Source organism: Parambassis ranga, chromosome 5 (assembly GCF_900634625.1).
Source record: "Parambassis ranga chromosome 5, fParRan2.1, whole genome shotgun sequence".
Lineage (NCBI taxonomy): Eukaryota > Metazoa > Chordata > Actinopteri > Ambassidae > Parambassis > Parambassis ranga.
In genome coordinates, this window is record NC_041026.1 from 3959533 (window position 1) to 3979686 (window position 20154).

General features: G+C 43.2%; 1 long non-coding RNA gene across 2 annotated transcripts; it reads right to left on the bottom strand.

Moving 5' to 3' along the window:
• Window positions 1–8484: 8484 nt before the first annotated feature.
• Window positions 8485–15917, bottom strand: LOC114436850 (uncharacterized). 2 transcript variants are annotated; one of them, XR_003670745.1, is made up of 4 exons: window positions 15869–15917; window positions 15667–15743; window positions 12180–12497; window positions 8485–8509 (listed from the first exon to the last, which is right to left on the bottom strand). It is a non-coding gene; the product is annotated as an uncharacterized LOC114436850 (long non-coding RNA). The 2 variants fall into 2 exon arrangements; XR_003670744.1 differs by lacking the exon at window positions 8485–8509 and having other exon boundaries at window positions 11824–12497.
• Window positions 15918–20154: the final 4237 nt, after the last annotated feature.

A 20154-nucleotide genomic window follows, 5' to 3' on the forward strand; every position in this document is an offset into this window, starting at 1 on the left:
ACAGCAGATCAGAGCTTCTGTTTGCTGCTGGTGTCTCTGCTGAGTTTTGATTGAACCATGAAGCAGGAAGTAGATGTGGTATGAGGAAACTCAGAGACCTGTCAGCTGATGGAGTTCATTAAGTAGGGCCCTATAAAATCCGTTTTATTTTTTCCCAAATTCCGTTTTTTCCATTTTAATTTTGGAGAAATTGTCACGACTTGGTGTTATTTATGGTTTTGGATGTCCTTGTTTTGGGTTTTTAGTTTAATCTGTGCTTAGTTATTGTTATTTTCCTGTAGTTCTGGTGTTTTGTTTCCCTGGGTTTGTGTTTAGTTGTCTAGTCTTGTCTTGTGTTTCCTGTTTTACTTTGGTAGTCCTGTCCTCCCTGTGTATTGTCTTGAGTTTTGCTTCCTGTGTTTTCCCTCCTTGTTGATTACCAGCCCTGCCCTCATGTGTGTCACCTGTGCCTCGTTGTCTTCCCTGGTCCCTTTGTATATAGTCTGTGTCTTCCCCTTTGTCCTTGCTAGTTCGTCTCGTCTGTGTGGGCTTTGTGTCACTCCATGTCTCGTCCTTGCCATGCCATGCCATGCCATGCTTCGCTCCGGGTAATTTCTTTGTTCATGTTATGTTTTTGTTTTACCACGCAAGGTGTGATTTTTGGTTAGGTTATTTTGGACTCTCCCTTTGACCACGACGAGTGTGATTTTTAGTTTTGTATTGTTTTGCCCTCCTGGCTTTAAATAAAGGACTGTTCTTATTTTAATTCTCTTGTATCTTTATTGGTAGTTTTACTTTATACTGTATATTATTTTTATGTATTTATTTATTTTGTCCTACTTTTAATTCTACTGTGTCTGTGCTGTTACTGTAACTGTGGGACAAATCTTAATCTTAAATAATTTCCCCTCAGGGATAAATAAAGGAATTCTGGTTCTGACCAGAGACATCACCACTGAAACACATGATTGACATCACTGTCTGTCTGTGAGGAGCTTTGCACTCAGGCCTCTCCAGTAGTTATTAGTATCTTTAGGTTTCCAGTCGACAGAGTGTTGACAGAATCTGTAAAACAACAGTTCACGTGGCGCACAGAAGTCGTTCAGGAACTGCTCGGCTCTGTACTGAGGGGCACAGAGTTTTACAGTTTTTCCGATGCAGAAGGCCGAGCTGTATGCAGCCGCTTCGCCATGGTTACTGTGTTTTGAAAGGGGAGGGGCTCAGTCTGTGAAAGGGGCTTCTTGTGCCACCTGGATTAGCTTCCCTCCGTGCAGTTTTCCCCAGACATACGTTCCTCTTACACGCGAAAACAGCACTACAGTCAAATTATGTCAAATTCCGTGTTAAAATATAAATTCCGTTTTAATCGGCCAATTCCGTAATTCTGTCCAAAATCCTATGATCACAGAAATCATAGGGCCCTAATCAAGTGCTGCTCTCCATGTCAAAGAACTCTGAAGTCTTTTGGAGTCAGTCTCAAGTGGCCAGTTGAGGAACTGCAGTTTGTGGCATGTCCTTAAAAGTTGCTGCTTGGTTTTACTTGTTTGTTTTTGCTTTAATCAGCGTTTATTCAAAGCCTCTTCTCTCCTCTCAGCTACTGGACGTGTTACAACCCAGAAAACTGTCTACCTATGACGCTCATGACCTTCCTGTTGTTCCTGCCAGCTATCAGCTAAAGTTGTCACATTATTTGCTGTCAGATCATTTAGAAAAAATTCAGAAGTGAAAGTTCTTTCCTTTAAAAAATCAATCTGTGAAAGATGAGACTTTGTTCCTCCTCTGTTCCTCATACAGATAAAAACCACTGAAACAAAACTGGTCTGAGCAGCTTCTGAGGTCGATCCCCCATGACCGTTATTATGCAGAATGATGCACTTTTTGTAGTGTCTTCCTATACAAATGTACATAACAGCAAGAAAGCAGCAATGAATGCCTGACCAATCAGAGTGGAGCTTTCAACATGTTTATTTGTTCAGGTTATAAAATCTTTAATTATGATTATGAATAATTTTAACTTTGGTTTATACAACACCATACAATTACACAAATCAAAACCAAAGAAGGGAATAGGCTGAAGCACCTAGCTTATGTTTGCCTATCCTTAAATTCCCTATATTCACCCAAAATGTCAGCCAAACTAAGATTTCACTCATTTAAATCACATAGCAGTGCTATTAATTTTTTATAGTTTACCTTTAAATTTCCCTTTTACATTTCCTTGTAGGCGTTAATTAACTTATGTTTTAGAGATTTTTTAAACAAAGAGCTGCTTGTTTTAAAATGATCATCAAGCTCATTCCACAGAAAGGAGGAAGATTATTATCTCATTATCTCCACAAACAAAACAGGCAGAAACCACACCTTTCCCTTTACATGATCAGCCACCAGAGGGCGCTGTTGTTGTAACTTATGGCAGAGCGTCAATGTTCAGGATTCTCAGAGCAATGTCTGGTGGCAGCCCTTGTTGCACCAGTTTATCTTTGAGCTGGAGAAGAAAACACAACATGAAGCTGAGAGGCTGATACTGACATCATAATGAAACTAAAGTGTGTCTGTAGGAAACATCAGGGCTGGTTATATGTGATGTCACGTAACTGAGGCCAAGTAGTTTGTGAGCACAAACATCAGATCACAGTTTATCTGCACACGTATCAAGATTTTAGCAGAAGTGGAAGTGGATGCTGGTTAGCATGTGATGCTAAGTTGTAGTGTTTTAATTTAAATAATAGGAGACTCACCTGTTGTATGATCACGTCCATATCAGCTGCTGACAACGGTGATGAAGTGGAGACCCTCATCGCCAGAAATACAACACCTAGAAGCAGAATGAGTCGGTGTTACGACGCAGCTGCTGAAACTTTCTGAAATTCATTCATGCCATTCATCAAGGTCTTAATGCAGGAAGACAGGAGACCAGTTAATAAACATGACATCACTCACTTGAGACAGAGACAGATGGTGTTGTAGTTGGTGTTGGTGTGGTTGGTGTGGTTGGTGCGGGTGTGGTTGTTGTGGTTGGTGCTGGTGTGGTTGTTGTGGTTGGTGCTGGTGTGGTTGTAGTTGGTGCTGGTGTGGTTGTTGTAGTTGGTGCTGGTGTGGTTGTTGTGGGTGGTGGCAGAGTTGTTGTTGTAGTTGCTGTAAAAACAGGTTACATTTGTTAATCTTAGCGAAACAAACAAAACCAACAAGGATCAAACTTCACTCACTGATTCCGACGCTCACAGTGACACATCGAAGCTCAGACTGGTAATTCGTCCCGCTGTGGAGATAAATCCACACAGTGTGTTTGTTAGAGCACGCTAACAGTCAGATTTAAAATTAGGATCAAAGCACTGTCATTACTTCATGAGTTTAAAGAGGTCATTAGTGGGACAAAATACCAACCTGGTTAGAACAGCAAAACAGATGGAGTGGCTTACTCCCTCTGAGATCGGAGGTGGTGTCCACCTCAGGCTGAAGCGTCCGTTTCCTAACGTAGTCTGGATCATATTGTATGGTCTGCTGAACAGCAGATCACCGATCCTTTAAAGAACACAGAAGAAAAACTCATGTGAAGTCATTTGAAGTAAATTCTTTAGAATGTGTTTTCCTCACCAACAATTCACTTACTGGGAGTTGTTGGCCTCGGCAGAGATGCTGATTTCCAGGGTCTGGTTGACAGCAGTGAACAGCTGAGCTCCATTGGCTGGAGTTGGAGGCAGGAACCTGGGCAGGTAAAGTCCTTCTGTGCAGAATGGCACTGCAGCGTCCACTACAACAAATCAGAGAAGCAGCTGTTAGAACTCGCCCCGGACATTGATCACCGGAGGTACAGGCGACTTTCAGTTTCGCTTCCACTGCAGGGCAATTCCTGCCACCACTCTCTAGCTGTGCCTGGATTTTCCCATGATCCTCCGGGAGTCTGTGACTTCTTAAAAACTCTGCGGAACACTTACCTATGCCAGATCACCTTGCGGAGTTTCCTTTGCTTTCCAGTGTTTTCTGGGATTACTTACCCTTGTGTATTAAGGCTTTGGACCTTGTTTTGGATTGCTTGCCTGCTTCCTATCAGTACCTCTGCCCCTGTGGACTGTTTTCCTGGTTTTGGACTTTGGCTTGGATTCAGGTTCTATCTCTCGGGTTAGTTCCTGTTGACTGTGGTTTACTCGCCATGCCCCTTATCTGTACCCTCGCCTTGTGGACTGATTCCTCTGGTCACCAAACCCTTGCCCGGACTACAACACTGCTTTGGTCAAGCTTCTGTACTGCTGCCTCGGTGACTGCCCTTTTGTGTACCGACCTTGTTTATGGACTATTTCTCTCTGTGGCCCTGTTTGTGACTGCTCTGGGATCCAGCCTGTTAGCTACCCTGACAGCTGTGTCAATGCAGCTAGTCTGAGGTGTGACTTCAACATTAACAATCATTTAGGTATGGTAACACAAAGACTGACAAAGTCCACAAATGGAGGTGGGAGAGGATGATTGTAGCCTTACCCCAGGCTTTCACCTACTTGGCTGTGGGGTTCAAGTCTCATACAAGGCAGAGGTGTAGCAACATTTCACATTAGTGATCCAAAATCAGACACAGTGTTTTCACTCACTGCAGGTCAGCCGGACAGCTGACATGGACTTGTACCTGTCACAACAAACTGGACTGGAATATTGCTGAGAGCATCATTGACAGTTCTGGTCGTCTGCGCCCCGTTGGTGTGAGTCAGTGTGATGGTCTGTCTGGGAAAGTCCTCCATCACCAGCTGCACCACGTATGAGCCTTCATTGCTGCTGTTGGTGGGACTGAATGACAGAGTGCAAGACTACAAGAGGAGACCAGGTCCAAATGAGTAATCTGTGTTAATCTGAGGTGTAACTAAGCAAAAGTGAGCAGGTGTTGGTTACTCACTGATGATGAGAGGCTGAGGACAGACGGTGGTGTGCATTGGACACACTCTGACTGTGATGAGAGTGCATATCTGCACTTAACGTCATCTCCATCAGGGTCAAATGCCAACAACCTGAAATCCCTCTGACAGTTTGAAGGCACTCTGATAGAGACACAGAAGGGGGGTTCTGAAGTGAATCCTCAGACATTTTGGTCAAACTGTTTTAGTAAATTATGTCCAGTAGGGTTGGGTGTTATCCAAATTTTGAGACCATCAAACACCCTCCACATTTTACCCCGGTATACTAAAATACTGTGCCGTGCCATTTCAGTTAATATAGTTTTTATTGAGGCTATTTAAAAATGCATATAGCGAACAGACTTATTTTAAAATTTCATGCTGGCAGCACGTCGCGTTATAAAAATGGTATGAGCCAGTCTCGATGTGTTTTTGTTTGTCTTCGCAATTTTATCATGCGCAGCCTTGTGCAGTATTTATATTAGAAGTTACGCATTGCAGTGAATTGATGGCAATATATTTGTTCTGTGCCATTCTTGTTCACCGTGTTACATATTCGTGATGTTTGTTGTATGTCTTGCTCTGTACTTGTATTACCTGTTTGTCTTGCAACAAAAAGGCAAAAAAAATTGATGGCACTATATACTTTGATATTTTTGAAAATCTGTCCTCTGGCTAGTAGGGGGCACCATGAAAGTGGCATATCAGCATATCAATCTGTGCAGAGTCTGATGTTCAGCATGACTGTAGAGTTTCATCCACATAGAATGAAGTATTTGGGAGATACAGCCATAAAAACATCTTTGTCCTGTGCGTTGGCGAAGGGTCAAATTCGTGGCAGCGCCACAGCCAGACCGTATGACGAAGTGCTGGGTTTTTGATAACTTTTGGTCCCTAATATTCCCAATTCTTGTTCTGCCCCCGGTATTGCGATTTTGCCCCCCGGATTGCCACCTTAAATCTGCTCCTGTTCAATTTTTCTTCATGACCAAAACCATACAAATTTAAGTCAGCTTTAGCTAATCACCATTAGCTAATGTTAGCATGTTAGCACAGCTATGTCTCTCAGTGTTGGTATAAATTTGATTACATGTCAACCATGATAGTTCCAGCTGCGATCCTTCTTCCATGTGTCATGCTACCTTCACCTCATCACCTTCACTAGAGTGAATGAACATGTGAATTGTGGCGCTGGCATGAATCATCATGTGTTTGTTGTTGCTGTAAACTCACCTCACTTCTGGAAGGATGTTGGTCTGAGGTTGGCGCGCCCAGTGTCAGACCGGTTCCTCAGGTCCCCGTGGGCCAGGGCTGTTAGTGATGTGATGTTATTGATGTTACTGATCCAGGTGTAGCCGTCAACCCTTTCAACACACACAGGACAGTTCTAAACACACATTCAGATTCTGGCTCTGTGGATTTGATTTGATTCACAGTTTGAGCGAACAAGCTCACATCCATCACCACCTTTAATTAAAAATACTCCCTCTTTCCTGGTTGTTGCATGACAGCACAGAGCAGCACAGAAAGAAAAACTCCCACTGTAGTTATATTAGTTTGCGAGTCAACATTCTTGTAGTCCTTTCCACACAGGACAAAATCCCACTAACATCTGACTTCTGTCTGCTGTATGAAAGGATACAGTCAGCATTCAGTTCTGCATTGTGGCTTAAAAAGAATAACTTTAACAACCATGCTAGTGATACAGATCATCATACCAACACAAGTACCATATTTTCCGGACTGTAAGTTGCAATTTTTTTCTTTGGCTGGGTATGCGACTTATACTCAGGTGCGACTTATCTATGAATAAATATACAATTTGTGGAAGCTAATTCCAGACAGCTATAGCGCACAGCCGCCGTCTGCCTTTTACTCATTTACAGGGTGTTTTTAGGAATTTCTGTGTGGTAAAGCTAATCATTTCTCCGCGTGAGGACTTGTTGAAATGTGTGTGTCTCACTCTCAATGCCCTGCAGCCGTACCACTTAAGTTAAGAGGAATTCAAGAGGCAACGTTGCACTAAAAACATAGTGATTTACGCTGGCCCGCTGGTGCGACTAATAGTCCGGTGCGACTTATCTATGTTTTTTACTTCTTCATTACGCATTTTTGGGCGACTTATACTCCGGTGCGACCTATAGTCCGGAAAATACAGTATCTAAATAAATAAAACACTAGTGTAGACAAAAACTCACCCGTTCTGAAGCACATAGCTACTGGGATAAAGGTTCATCACGATTGCTTTAATCTGACAGAAGTTGATGCTGTTGTAGGCTGAAAAAAAGTAGTTTGGCCCCACCACCCTCGCACAGTCAACACAGATCAATTCATTAGTGTTACACAAGCGTTTCTTCCAGTTGTATTGAATAACCACCTGCAGAGACAAAATTGAGAACACCTGGGGTTAAAGTCGGGTAAAGTCATAAATGTGTATAACAGAATACACACATACACACACACCTCACACATCTTAGACCAGACCAGACTAGACCAGATTTAAAAAAATAATCCATACATACCCATATAGATCCATCTGCATTTGTGTTTTTGGGGGTGTAGGTTACCACTGTCCCCATGTAATCAGACAGGTAGCTGCAGACCGGCAGCAGCAGGAGCAGCAAGAGCAGCAGCCCTGAAATCCCCCTCATGACAGCAGCTCCGTCAGCATTCAGACAGCAGATCAGTGCTTCTGTTTGCTGCTGGTGTCTCTGCTGAGTTTTGATTGAACTGTGAAGCAGGAAGTAGATGTGGTATGACGAAACTCAGAGACCTGACAGCTGATGGAGTTCATGAAGTGCAGCTCTACATGCCAAAGAACAGTGAAGTCTTTTGGAGTCAGTCTCAAGTGGCCATTTGAGGAACTGCAGTTTGTGGCACGTCCTCAAAAGTTGCTGCTTGGTTTTACTTGTTTATTTATTTATTTTTATCAGCGTTTATTCAAAGCCTCTTCTCTCCTCTCAGCTACTGGACGTGTTACAATCCATAAAACTGTCATCTAGCTATGAAGCTCACGACCTTCCTGTTGTTCCTGCCAGCTATAAGTTGTTGTGTTTTAGGAAGTCATTAATGGGACAAAACACTAACTTGGTTTGAACAACAAAACAGATGGGGTGGCTTTCTCCATCTTCTCTCTGAGATGGTGTCCACCTCAGGCTGAAGCGTCCACCTCCTAATGTATTCTGGGTCCCATCGTACGGCTGAACAGCAGATCACTGATCCTTTAAAGAACACGAGCAAAACTCAGGACTCCAAAAAGTCCCCACACAGACATAAACACAGAGGTGTTTTCCCTTGATGCTGCAGCAGCTACAGCGTCACTCCCTTTCACTGGAATTCTAAAAGCCTTCACCGGTTCTTTCAGTTTGTTTCCTGAGGGGCTGTAATCCACCAAAGAATGTCTTAGTCGACTGAGGGAATGACAGTGATGCATGACATGATCATCTAAGAAGTATTATTATATATGAAAACAAGGGGGGGGGGGTCAAGAATAGACTGCTACCTGTGAAACGAGTGCTCTGAAAACACCCCCATTAGCACTTGGTACATTCCCTGCGATACAATTACGCTACAAAAAGGCGACCAACCAGGATTTTGGTCGGGCCAGAACGTGTCGACTAATAAATCAACCAGTCGACTGGGAGATTACAGCCCTAGTTTTCTGTGGTTTTAATGGAGGTCAGACAGATTTTAGCCTGAGAATATAATGATTTTCTCCTGGACTTGAACGCCTCCTGTTATTTGTGATGAATTTGTTCATGTGAACTGATTCATCAAACCTCATGCGTTAGCTTGCTGTGGTTAATCAACAGAACAGGAGCGACCAGATTCCTGACTTTGTCACCTGAAAAACATGCTAAATGAACTACCTCAGGTTTGTACCTGTCGCCTGCGGTGAATTCTTGAATACAAAGTGTTTTCCTCGTTCACTTTAGGGCTGAAATGACTAGTCAGCAAATTTTGTCAACAACGCCGTCGCATGGCACACAAGTTAGGGTTTTCCACGCGATCCAAATTTTGATACCGTCTAACACCCTCCACATTTTAGCCCAGCATATGGAAATACCTTAAAATCCTTAAATCCCTTAAAATCTGCAGGGTTTTTTACCCCTGCCACTCAAAATGTCAGGTGAAAATAGTCCCTCCAAGTACAATTTGAATTTTTCAAATAAATTGTGAGGAGTGCTGCAGCTACAGCCCTGCTCATAGATGCCACAAGTGCGCAGCTATTTGCCATTGCTTCTACCTGACTAGAGGGTTGAACTTCTAACAGCATGCAAATTCTTCATTGTATTTCATTGAAATCTATCCTGAGTGTGCTAAACTGAGCAAGATAGCTTGCGTGATCCCGCCTCCAGTGTGCCTGCAGAGTTTTAGAAAACAGCACAGCACTGTCACAGCCACCTTAAAAGTTTTAAATGATTTTATCCATGCTCTGGACCACAAGCAACACTGTGTAGCCCTGTTTATTGACCTGTCATAGGCATTTGACATGGTAGACCACCCTCTCCTGATTAAAACCTTGTCAAATATAGGCTTCTCAAACCAAGCTGCTGCTTGGTTTGCCAACAAATGTTGTTTTTCTCTTAGAGCCCGCAGACTTATGGTATCGGCTACCTTTTGACCACTGATTGACTATGGTGATGTTGTATACATGACTGGGTCGTCCAAATGCCTCCAGTCCTTGAACACTGTTTATCACTGTGGCTTGAGGTTTGTGACTGGCTGTACCCGCCTCACCCACCACTGTGAACTGTATGCCAAAGCTGAGTGGCCTTCCCTGAGCACAAGGAGGCACACCCACTGGATGGCATTGGTCTATAAGACCCTCCTTGGTTTGGCTCCACCTTATCTGTGTACTCTTCTCCAGCGAACTACCAGCCACTATGCCCTACACTCCAGTGGCATTTACCACCTGCAGGTCCCTCATGTGTGGACTGAGCTAGGAAAGCAGGCCTTTAGCTACTCTGCCCCTTCAGCCTGGAATACCCTCCAGACTGATTTAAAAATCTCTGAGCTTATCTCATTTAAAATTTTTAATTCTTTAATACACATTAGGCAAAAAGCATACATTCATCAGTGCCTGTGTTTTAAGATATCTTTCTACTGCTGCACTTATTTTTACTGCTTGGACAACTGTCCTCATCTTGTTTACCAACTTTAAAATGTTGTTCTAATGTTCTTGACGTGTGCTGCTGACCACTTGGCCAGGTCACCCTTGTAAATGAGATCTGGATCTCAATGGGTTTTTTACCTGGTTAAAAAAAGGTGAAATAAAAAAATAAAATAAAAAGAGAGAGAGAGGTGTGTGTGTGTCCGCAGAACCGCATCAAAACAGCGCATGTTGGGTAATACGCATTGCAAGTTGCAGAGACACCGCACACTAATTTTAATTCAGCTGCTGTAGCCTACAATTCACTGCAGGAAAGATGCATTATAAACTGCATGAAACATGTCAAACGATCTTTTTCAGTTAATATAGTTTTATTGCACATAGGGTTAGGGTTCAAAACACATATAGCGAACAGACTTTTATTTTAAGCTTGCAACACGGCGCATTATTAAAATAGTATGAGCCCATCCTGCAATTTTATCATGTTAAGATATATTTCTATTAGATAATATTTATATTACAAGTTACACATGGGAGTTATTTGACAGCAGAAATACCATCTCAGCTCTGGTTCGGTCCTCTAAAGAGCAGAAGTTGTGTTCTTTTAAGGGACCAGGTCACACATGCGACTATAGCTCTCTCTCTCTCTCTCCTACGCTTCTCTGCACTGTCACATAAGGGCGTCTTGTTCATAAACTTTATCAAACAGTGTAACGCATTTGCAGCAGAGCATTTGTGCTTCAGTCAGATGTGGGAATGGGTGCCGAGCAGACACACGCACACACACGGATGGCTCAAGGTTTTCAGCTTTAGAAGTGTGTCAGCATGGAGGCAGATGAAGCATCAACAAGTTAGTGGTCCAAAATAGACGAGTATTAGTCGACTAGTCATTAAGGTAGTCGATGACTAGTCGACTTTAGAAGGCAGTTTGAAGGCACTCTAACACAAGACAACCCCTAGATAGAAAGCATTGTTGCTAGGCGCAGATCTGTCATGAAAAGAAACAGTGTTGCTGTACCTGACAGCTGGCAGGATGGTGCACCCTATGACGTCATTTTCCACCCTACTTAGATTTTCTGCTAGTTTGGATTTTCAGAGGTGGCATACTTTGTCCGATTCACACAAAACTTGGTACACATCATCTTCAGTCTAAGCCTCACAAAAATGATCACTTTTAGTCTTTGAAGTGAAGCATTCACCCACTCAATCAAATTTGTTGGCGAATTAGTCAGACAGGAAATGAGCTCATATCTCGTCAGTGTTTTGACATATTGCATCCAAAGTTGGTCCCATGATTCCCGACCCTCTCACTGTGGGTCACAACACATGAGGTGCAGTTTGATTACTAGGTGGCGTTATAATTACAAAAAATGTGTTTTGGCTCATTTCTGATGATGTGTTTGGGTTAGAAACTGAATTCCATGTTCTCCTCATACTGTTGATAGCCCCACTGATGATTCTTGTTGTGGGTGGAGCAATTGTGGGGGTTGGAGTGGTGGTCTGGGTAGTTGTCGTGGTGGTGGGAGTTAAAGAGGTGGTTGTGGTAAGCACTGTTGTGGTAGGAACTGGTGTTGGAATTGCAGTGGTGGTTGTGTGGTTAACGGAATGGTAAACATGCTTTTCCCGCTCGATGTTGATGATGTTGTATCGACGGTCTGTGCAGGTGGTGTTGCTGGTTGGATGCTTGTTACATTAGTAGGTACGTAAAAATCAAAACAGCAAGGAAACAGCAATGAATGCCTGACCAATCACAATGCAGTTCAACATGTTTATTTGGTTATTAAATCTTTAATTATGATATGATATAAATACTTTCAATTTTGGTTTTATACAACACCATACAATTACTAGGGCTGTAATCAACCAAAGAAAGTCTTGGTCGACTGAAACCCTCAAATTTTGACAAACAATCGACTAATCGCCGGGGGGGGGGGGGGGGTGTTTGATTCACACACTCCAGTCTGTCTGTCGGCCGAGTGCGTGATGGCCTATGCACAGAGCGAGACTGAACAAAAAGTCAACCAATGACAATTTTGGTTGAGCCAGAACGTGTCGACCAATAAATCGACCAGTCGACCGGGAGATTACAGCCCTAACAATTACACAAATCAAAACCAAAGAAGGGAATAGGCTGAAGCACCTAGCTTATGTTTGCCTATCCTTAAATTCCCTATATTGAGCCAAAACAAGATTTCAGTAAATTAAATTACTTAATTTTAACATAGTTTAGCTTTAAATTTCCCTTTTACATTTCATTGTAGTCGTTAATTAACATATATTTTAGAGATTTTTTTAAACTTTGAAAAGAAGTGCTTGTTTTAACATGATCATCAAGCTCATTCCACAGAAAGGAGGAAGATTATTATCCCATTATCTCCACAAACAAAACAGGCAGAAAGCACACCTTTCCCTTTACATGATCAGCCACCAGAGGGCGCTGTTGTTGTAACTTATGGCAGAGCGTCAATGTTCAGGATTCTCAGAGCAATGTCTGGGGGCAGCCCTTGTTGCACCAGTTTATCTTTGAGCTGGAGAAGAAAACACAACATGAAGCTGAGAGGCTGATACTGACATCATAATGAAACTAAAGTGTGTCTGTAGGAAACATCAGGGCTGGTTATATGTGATGTCACGTAACTGAGGACAAGTAGTTTGAGAACACAAACATCAGATCACAGTTTATCTGCACATGTATCGAGGCCATATTCACAAAGATTCTTAGAATCCACTCTTATCTTAGCCTAAAAAATCTTAGTAAGGACTCATGGCTTAAAAGTGATTTAACAACATTCTCACAGTGACTCTGAGAAAGGAGCAGATTAAAAGTTTGATCTTAGTGAGGAGGCGGGTTTGACTCCATTGCTAAGTGTGACACATTGTTTGAGAAGATGTGACTGGTTGACAGACCAACACGAGAATACTTCCCTAATATATAAGCAGCATTGATTGGACAGTGACAGAGGCCGTATGCACAAAGATTATTTGTTTCCTTTAGGAGTGAAATTCTAAGAACATTCTTAGAATTAAGAATTTACTCTTATATTTAAGCCTAAATCCTAGTAAAGATAAAAGTGATTCACAAGCCCTAAAAAGAGGTCTTAAGGTGAGGAACTGTTAGGAGTAGAGAGGAGGACTTTTAAGAGGCTTAAGAGTTCCCTAAACAGAGAGGACAGAGAGGAGAAACCTCCAAACTATGAATGAGTGAGGTACTAAAACGCTACAGATGCTTCGTGACTTTTTGTAGTTGTTGTATATTTATATTATACAACATCAGTTGAGATGTGATGTTTAGATAGAAAACATGTACCATTGAACTATACGCTTAATGCAGATTGCTCAAGGACATTAAAACTGTCTCTGCCACTTGGGACAGCTGTTTAGGGGGTGGCGAACCTCCGCAAAATAATCCATTAGGCTTTAAGGGAATATGTCGTTATGCTTCATGTAAACTTTGTTCAAAATACGTCCATACAGCCATAACCTGTACGAGCAGATCCCAGTTTATGTGCAGCAATCTCTCCTCGTCTTACAGTGCAGACATACCACCGCTTTTCCTCACAAAACTGTCAAAGTGCACAAAAGGATTTCGTTTGTAGGTAGATTAAGATTAAGATTAAGAAACCTTTATTAGTCCCACAATGGGGAAATTGTGTTTTTGCAACAGCAGATTCAGACAGCAAAGGATAAGTTAGGAAAGATATACATGATAAAATAGACTACCAATAAAATATAGAATACAACAGAATCAAAAAATATTAACAGTTAACAGTTATTGCACAGGTGAGTGGAGGTAGAGGTGGTCTGTAAGAAAACTGTACATAGTGCATCAGAAACTAAATAAATAATTCATCAAACACTTCATCAAACCTATTGAAGTGTAGGTTTAGGAGGTACCATACTCCGCGAGACGTGTGTGTGCAGAACTCGTCATACGGCCCTCCTACGCAGCGCACGTCACACTAGGTTGACAATGCAGTTGTATTGTAAATTGTGAGCACAGTCGTGGTTACCTGGCCTAACGAGCTGATAATGCTCAGGGAAGAGGGCGCACAGCATGACAATAGATAGAAGGTCAGTGCAGCTGACTGTAGCAGACCTCTGGTCTGTGTGAGTTTACTCTGTGAACGTGTGGATGACTGTCTGCAATAATACATCCCGTCTCCCAAAGTTTAATGTGCGTGGAGCCGCTGTAACATCGTGATCAATACTGGGATTAGTTTTTATCGCCACCTTGTGGACAGACCTCTGCTCTGTGCGCCGTGTTTCTCCTTCCAGGAGCTGTTTGCCAGCTGCTCATCTAAACTGTCCATCGTCACTGTACTTCCTCCCTCTGTCTGTTCTGCATCTGAAGAAGCTCTTGGCTTCTCCACATTCATCACGCCCACAATACATTCCGACCAATCACAGCATGGTTGACGCAGAGCCTTGAGAAAAAAAGTTCTGCCCGGGCCATGTGTCCGAGAGCACTGCACAACGGGCGGTCCGAGAGAAAAATGACGTCATTTTGTGGGCGCAACGTCGGCAGGGGGAAGGGAGTTCTCTGTTCTCATGGAGTATGGATCCAGCTTTAGGTCGTTGACCCACTTCTGATCCCCCTCAGCCTGTGAATGGGGTGCATTGTAGCCAGAGCTGGTTTTCAGGCTTCTCCACACCCCGCTGACGTTCTGCTCCTGCAGCTGCTCCTCCATCTTCTTCCTGTAGCTGGATTTTCCCTCTCTGATCTTCCTCCTCAGCTCCCTCTGTGCAGCCCTCAGCTCATCCTTGTTCCCTGACCTGAAAGCTCTCTTCTTCTCCTTCAGGAGAGCTTTGATTTCAGGGTTAATCCACGGCTTGTTGTTGGAGAAACACCGTACCTCCTTGGAAGGAACAGTGTTCTCAACGCAGAAGTTTATATAGTTATTCATTATGCAGTCTGTTATTGTGTTGATGTCCTCCCCATGTGGGTCATAAAGCTCTGTCCACACAGTGGTGTTGAAGCAGTCCCTGATCTGCTCCAGCCAGCGCCTCCATGTAATAGACAGCAATCGCAGAAAGTTGGTGACAGCTGTGCCTGTCATCGCGTTAATATCCTACAGGTCGAATTCCATCCGAACAATTTGTGTTTATGATCACATCATTATCTGAGACTACAAGCCTTCATGTCACTGTCCATTCTATACTGTCTCATGGTTTTTTATTTTTTCTGTCAACCCACCACGTCTCCTAAACAATGCGTGATGCTTAGCAATGCCTCCTCACTAAGATGAAACTTTTAATCTGCTCCTTCCATGGAGACTTTAAAGATAAGAGTCCTTACTAAGAGTTGTAGTCTTCATATTCAACCAGAAACATTATTCCTGCTCATTCTAATCTGTAGCGTCATTCATAGTTTGGAGAATGTGTCTCTCTGTCGCTCCGTCATGCTCTCCCTGTTCAAGGAACGATTAAACGTCTTAAAAGTCCTCCTCTCCACTCTTAACAGTTTTTTACCTTAAAACCTCTTTTATCTTTACTAGGATTTAGTCTTAATTATAAGGGGGAATTCTTAGAAAACATCATAATTCTAAGAATTTTCTTAGAATTTCACCACTAAAGGAAACTCCTAGCGCTAAGGCGGCCCCAGATCGCAGTTTATCTGCACATGTATCGAGATTTTAGTGGAAGTGGATGCTGGTTAGCATGTGATGCTAAGTTGTAGTGTTTTAATAGGAGACTCACCTGTTGTATGATCACGTCCATATCAGCTGCTGACAACGGTGTTGAAGTGGAGATCCTCATCGCCAGAAATACAACACCTAGAAGCAGAATGAGTCGGTGTTACGACGCAGCTGCTGAAACTTTTTAAAATTCATTCATGTCATTCATCAAGGTCTTAATGCAGGAAGACAGGAGACCAGTTAATAAACATGACATCACTCACTTGAGACAGATGGTGTTGTAGTTGGTGCTGGTGTGGTTGTAGTTGTTGGTGCTGGTGTGGTTGTTGTGGGTGGTGGCAGCGTTGTTGTTGTAGTTGTATTTGCTGTAAAAACAGGTTACATTTGTCAATCTTAGCGAAACAAACAAAACTAACAAGGATCAAACTTCACTCACTGATTCCGACGCTCACAGTGACACATCGAAGCTCAGACTGGTACTTCGTCCCGCTGTGGAGATAAATCCACACAGTGTGTTTGTTAGAGCACGCTAACAGTCAGATTTAAAATTAGGATCAAAGCACTGTCATTACTTCATGAGTTTAAAGAGGTCATTAGTGGGACAAAATACCAACCTGGTTTGAACAGCAAAACAGATGGAGTGGCTTACTCCCTCTGAGATCCCAGATGGTGTCCACCTCAGGCTGAAGTGTCCGTTTCCTAACGTAGTCTGGATCATATTGTACTGTTTGCTGAACAGCAGATCACCGATCCTTTAAAGTACACGGAAGCAAAAATTTCAAAATGTCCCCACACATTGTTGATAGAGTTGTTTTCACACAATGCAGCAGCAGCGTCCCCCCTTTCACTGGAATTCTGGTTCACGTCTGTCCTTTAGTTTGTTTCATTCACTGCTCAGATTTTTGCTGAGATCATATCGGTTGTCTTCTAACTTTGAATGTTCCTGTTCTTGGTGATTCATCTCTTTGTCTGGCTCTATGTGCTGACTGCGCTTACACCACAGAACAGGAGAGCTCAGATTCCTGAATGAATTACCTGAAAAACTAAAACTGTCTCAGGTGTCTACCTGTCGTGTGAAGTAAATTCCTTAGAATGTATTTTCCTTGCCAACAATTCACTTACTGGGAATTGTTGGCCTCGGCAGAGATGCTGATTTCCAGGGTCTGGTTGACAGCACTGAACAGCTGAGCTCCATTGGCTGGAGTTGGAGGCAGGAACCTGGGCAGGTAAAGTCCTTCTGTGCAGGACGGCACTGCAGCATCCACTACAACAAATCAGAGAAGCAGCTGTTAGGACTCACCCTGGACATTGATTACCGGAGGTACGGGCGACTTCCAGTTTCTCTTCCGCTTCCGCTGTGGGGCGTTTCCTGCCACCACTCTCTAGCCACGCCCGGATTTTCCCATGATCCTCCGTTAGTCTGTGACTTCTTGAACACCCTGCAGACCACTTATCTTTGCCAGATCACCTTGCAGAGTTTCACTTGCATTCCAGTGTTTTCTTGGATTACGCACCCTTCTGTATTACACGCTTTGGACCTCGTTTTGGATTGCTTGCCTGCTCCCTGTCGGTATTTCTGCTCCTGTGGACTTCCTGGTTTTGGACTTCTATTGGATTTGGCTATCTCTCGCCATGCCCTCGCCTCGTGGACTGATTCCTCTGGTCACCAACCCCTTGCCCGGACGACGACACTGCTTTGGTCAAGCTTCTGTACTGTTGCCTCGGCGACTGCCCTTTTGTGTACCGACCTTGTTTACGGACTATTTCTCTCTGTGGACCTGTTTGTGACTGCTCTGGGATCCCGCCTTTTAGGCCCCGTTCACACTGGAAAAAGTGAATCCAGCTAGAGTAGGATTGTGAATCTCTGAATAGCCTAAGCTCGATATGTTCAGACCTATTTTTAAATCTGGCTCACACACGTGTGTTCACGCTAAATCCGGCTTAATCCGGCTTGTTTGTTGTCCTCCAAACCGCTAGGTGGCGCCTCGTAATATTGTGGAAGTATATAAGGGTACCTACGCACTGACATGATATAGAGCACATATGTACTCGATTATATATGCTTACACTCAGAGAAAAAGGGAGTTTTTCACACACATATACCCTTACAGAGAGTTAGGGAGGAACTCTTTGATGCGGTGAAGGCCGAAGCACTGGGAGGCACGGATGTAAGATAAATCATCTAACATAAGAGGGATACAAAGTGTTTCACAGTCATAAATATGTTTGATTTATTTGAGTCATATTTATTATAGTCATTTATAATTGAGTCAATTATAATTGGTAGGTGGTAATAAAAGGGCAACATGTCCCAATATGGTAATACCAACGAAGGTCTTGAAGAACTGTTTATCTATTATGCAAATGTACCTCCACTTTTCAATAAAACAAGCCTGTGTTCAGGGAGGGGCAGAACACTTATGGAGGGGAGTGAAGCAGACTGAAAGGCCTGTGTTCACTGAGTGTTCTCCCTTTGCAAAGGCGAAACTACAAACCCAGGGTATTGTCTTTCACTCAATGTTCTGAATACAGAAGACGGAGTCTGACGATCCGGGGTGACCAGGGAAGGTCACGACAATATACAGAGTCCGTTCAGGCTGCAGTAGGGCCGCGTGTGTGCATACACCGTGTTTTTTTTTTTTACCATGTCACTCGTTCTTATTTATATATCGCTTTTTTCCGGTTCAAAAAGCAGTTTATTCCTTTGTAGCCCTGTGGAAAATGAACTCGGGGCAAAGCTGTTGTATTTTGACGGTTGTTTACATACGGCTTTTGTACACAACCTGTACACTGTCCCCGTGAACCTGTGTCTCGTCGCTAGCAGGATTCGCTAGCTGCAGTTGCGTTCAGACCTGAGCCAGATGTAAGCCAATCCGGCTAGATCTACCTCCGAGGGGTGGATTGAAATCAATCCGGATATATCCCGATTCATGTTGTTCAGACTCAGAAAAAAACTATCCAGATATATCCAGATACAGCCCAAATCACACTCTAGCCGGATTCATTTCCCAGTGTGAATGGGGTCTTAGCTACCCTCCGAGGTGTGACTTCAACATTAACAATCATTTAGGTATGGTAACACAAAGACTGACAAAGTCCACAAATGGAGGTGGGAGAGGATGATTGTAGCCTTACCCCAGGCTTTCACCTACTTGGCTGTGGGGTTCAAGTCTCATACAAGGCAGAGGTGTAGCAACATTTCACATTAGTGATCCAAAATCAGACACAGTGTTTTCACTCACTGCAGGTCAGCCGGACAGCTGACATGGACTTGTACCTGTCACAACAAACTGGACTGGAATTTTGCTGAGAGTATCATTGACAGTTCTGGTCGTCTGTGTCCTGCCGGTACCAGTCAGTGTGATGGTCTGTCTGGGAAAGTCCTCCATCACCAGCTGCACCACGTATGAGCCTTCATTGCTGCTGCTGGTGGGACTGAATGACAGAGTGCAAGACTACAAGAGGAGACCAGGTCCAAATGAGTAATCTGTGTTAATCTGAGGTGTAACTACATGCCAAAGTGAGCAGGTGTTGGTTACTCACTGATGATGAGAGGCTGAGGACAGACGGCTGTGTGCAATTGTCACACTCTGATTGTGATGAGAGTGCATATCTGCACTTAACCTCGTCTCCGTCAGGGTCAAACGCCAACAACCTGAAATCCCTCTGACAGTTTGAAGGTACTCTGACAGAGACACAGAAGGGGGCTTCCAGTTAATCCTCAGACATTTTGGTCAAACTGTTTTAGTAAATTATGTCCACATTTAACTGATGATTTTGATTGCAAACATTCCTGCTTGCTCTAAAGGCAGTGCCATCTTGATGGAAGCGTCCAGAGCTAAAAAAGAAAAAAAAAAACAAGCCAACAAAGTGAAAAAAAATGCAGTTCCTCAAGTGGCCACTGGGTAAAATGGGAGTTATTGTGTTGTTGTGCTGAAGAAACCAACACCTTAAATCTGCTCTTGAGCACCCAATTTGTCCAATTGTTTCTTGATGACCAGCTTTAGCTGACAGACTAACAGACTCAACAAGCTCATTAGGAAGGCTGGCTCAGTCCTGGGAGTTGTGCTAGAGTCTGTGGTGGAGGTAATGGGGAGGAGAATACATAGGAAACTCCTCAGTATTTGTAACAACACGTCTCACCCTTTTGGATTAATAAAGTTTTATCTTATCTCTTAATCCTCATTATCTAATGTTAGCATGTTAGCACAGCTATGTCTCTCAGTGTTGGTATAAAATTGATTACATGTCAAACATGATTGTTCCAGCTGCGATCCTTCTTCCATGTGTCATGCTACCTTCACCTCATCACCTTCACTAGAGTGAATGAACATGTGGATTGTGACGTTTTCATGAATCATCATGTGTTTGTTGTTGCTGTAAAGTCACCTCACTTCTGGAAGGATGTTGGTCTGTGGTGAGGTGTTGGCACGCCCAGTGTCAGACCGGTTCCTCAGGTCTATGTAGAACGTGACTCTCCCTGATGTGACGTTATGTATGTTACTGATCCAGGTGTTTTCGCTCCACCTTTCAACACACACAGGACAGT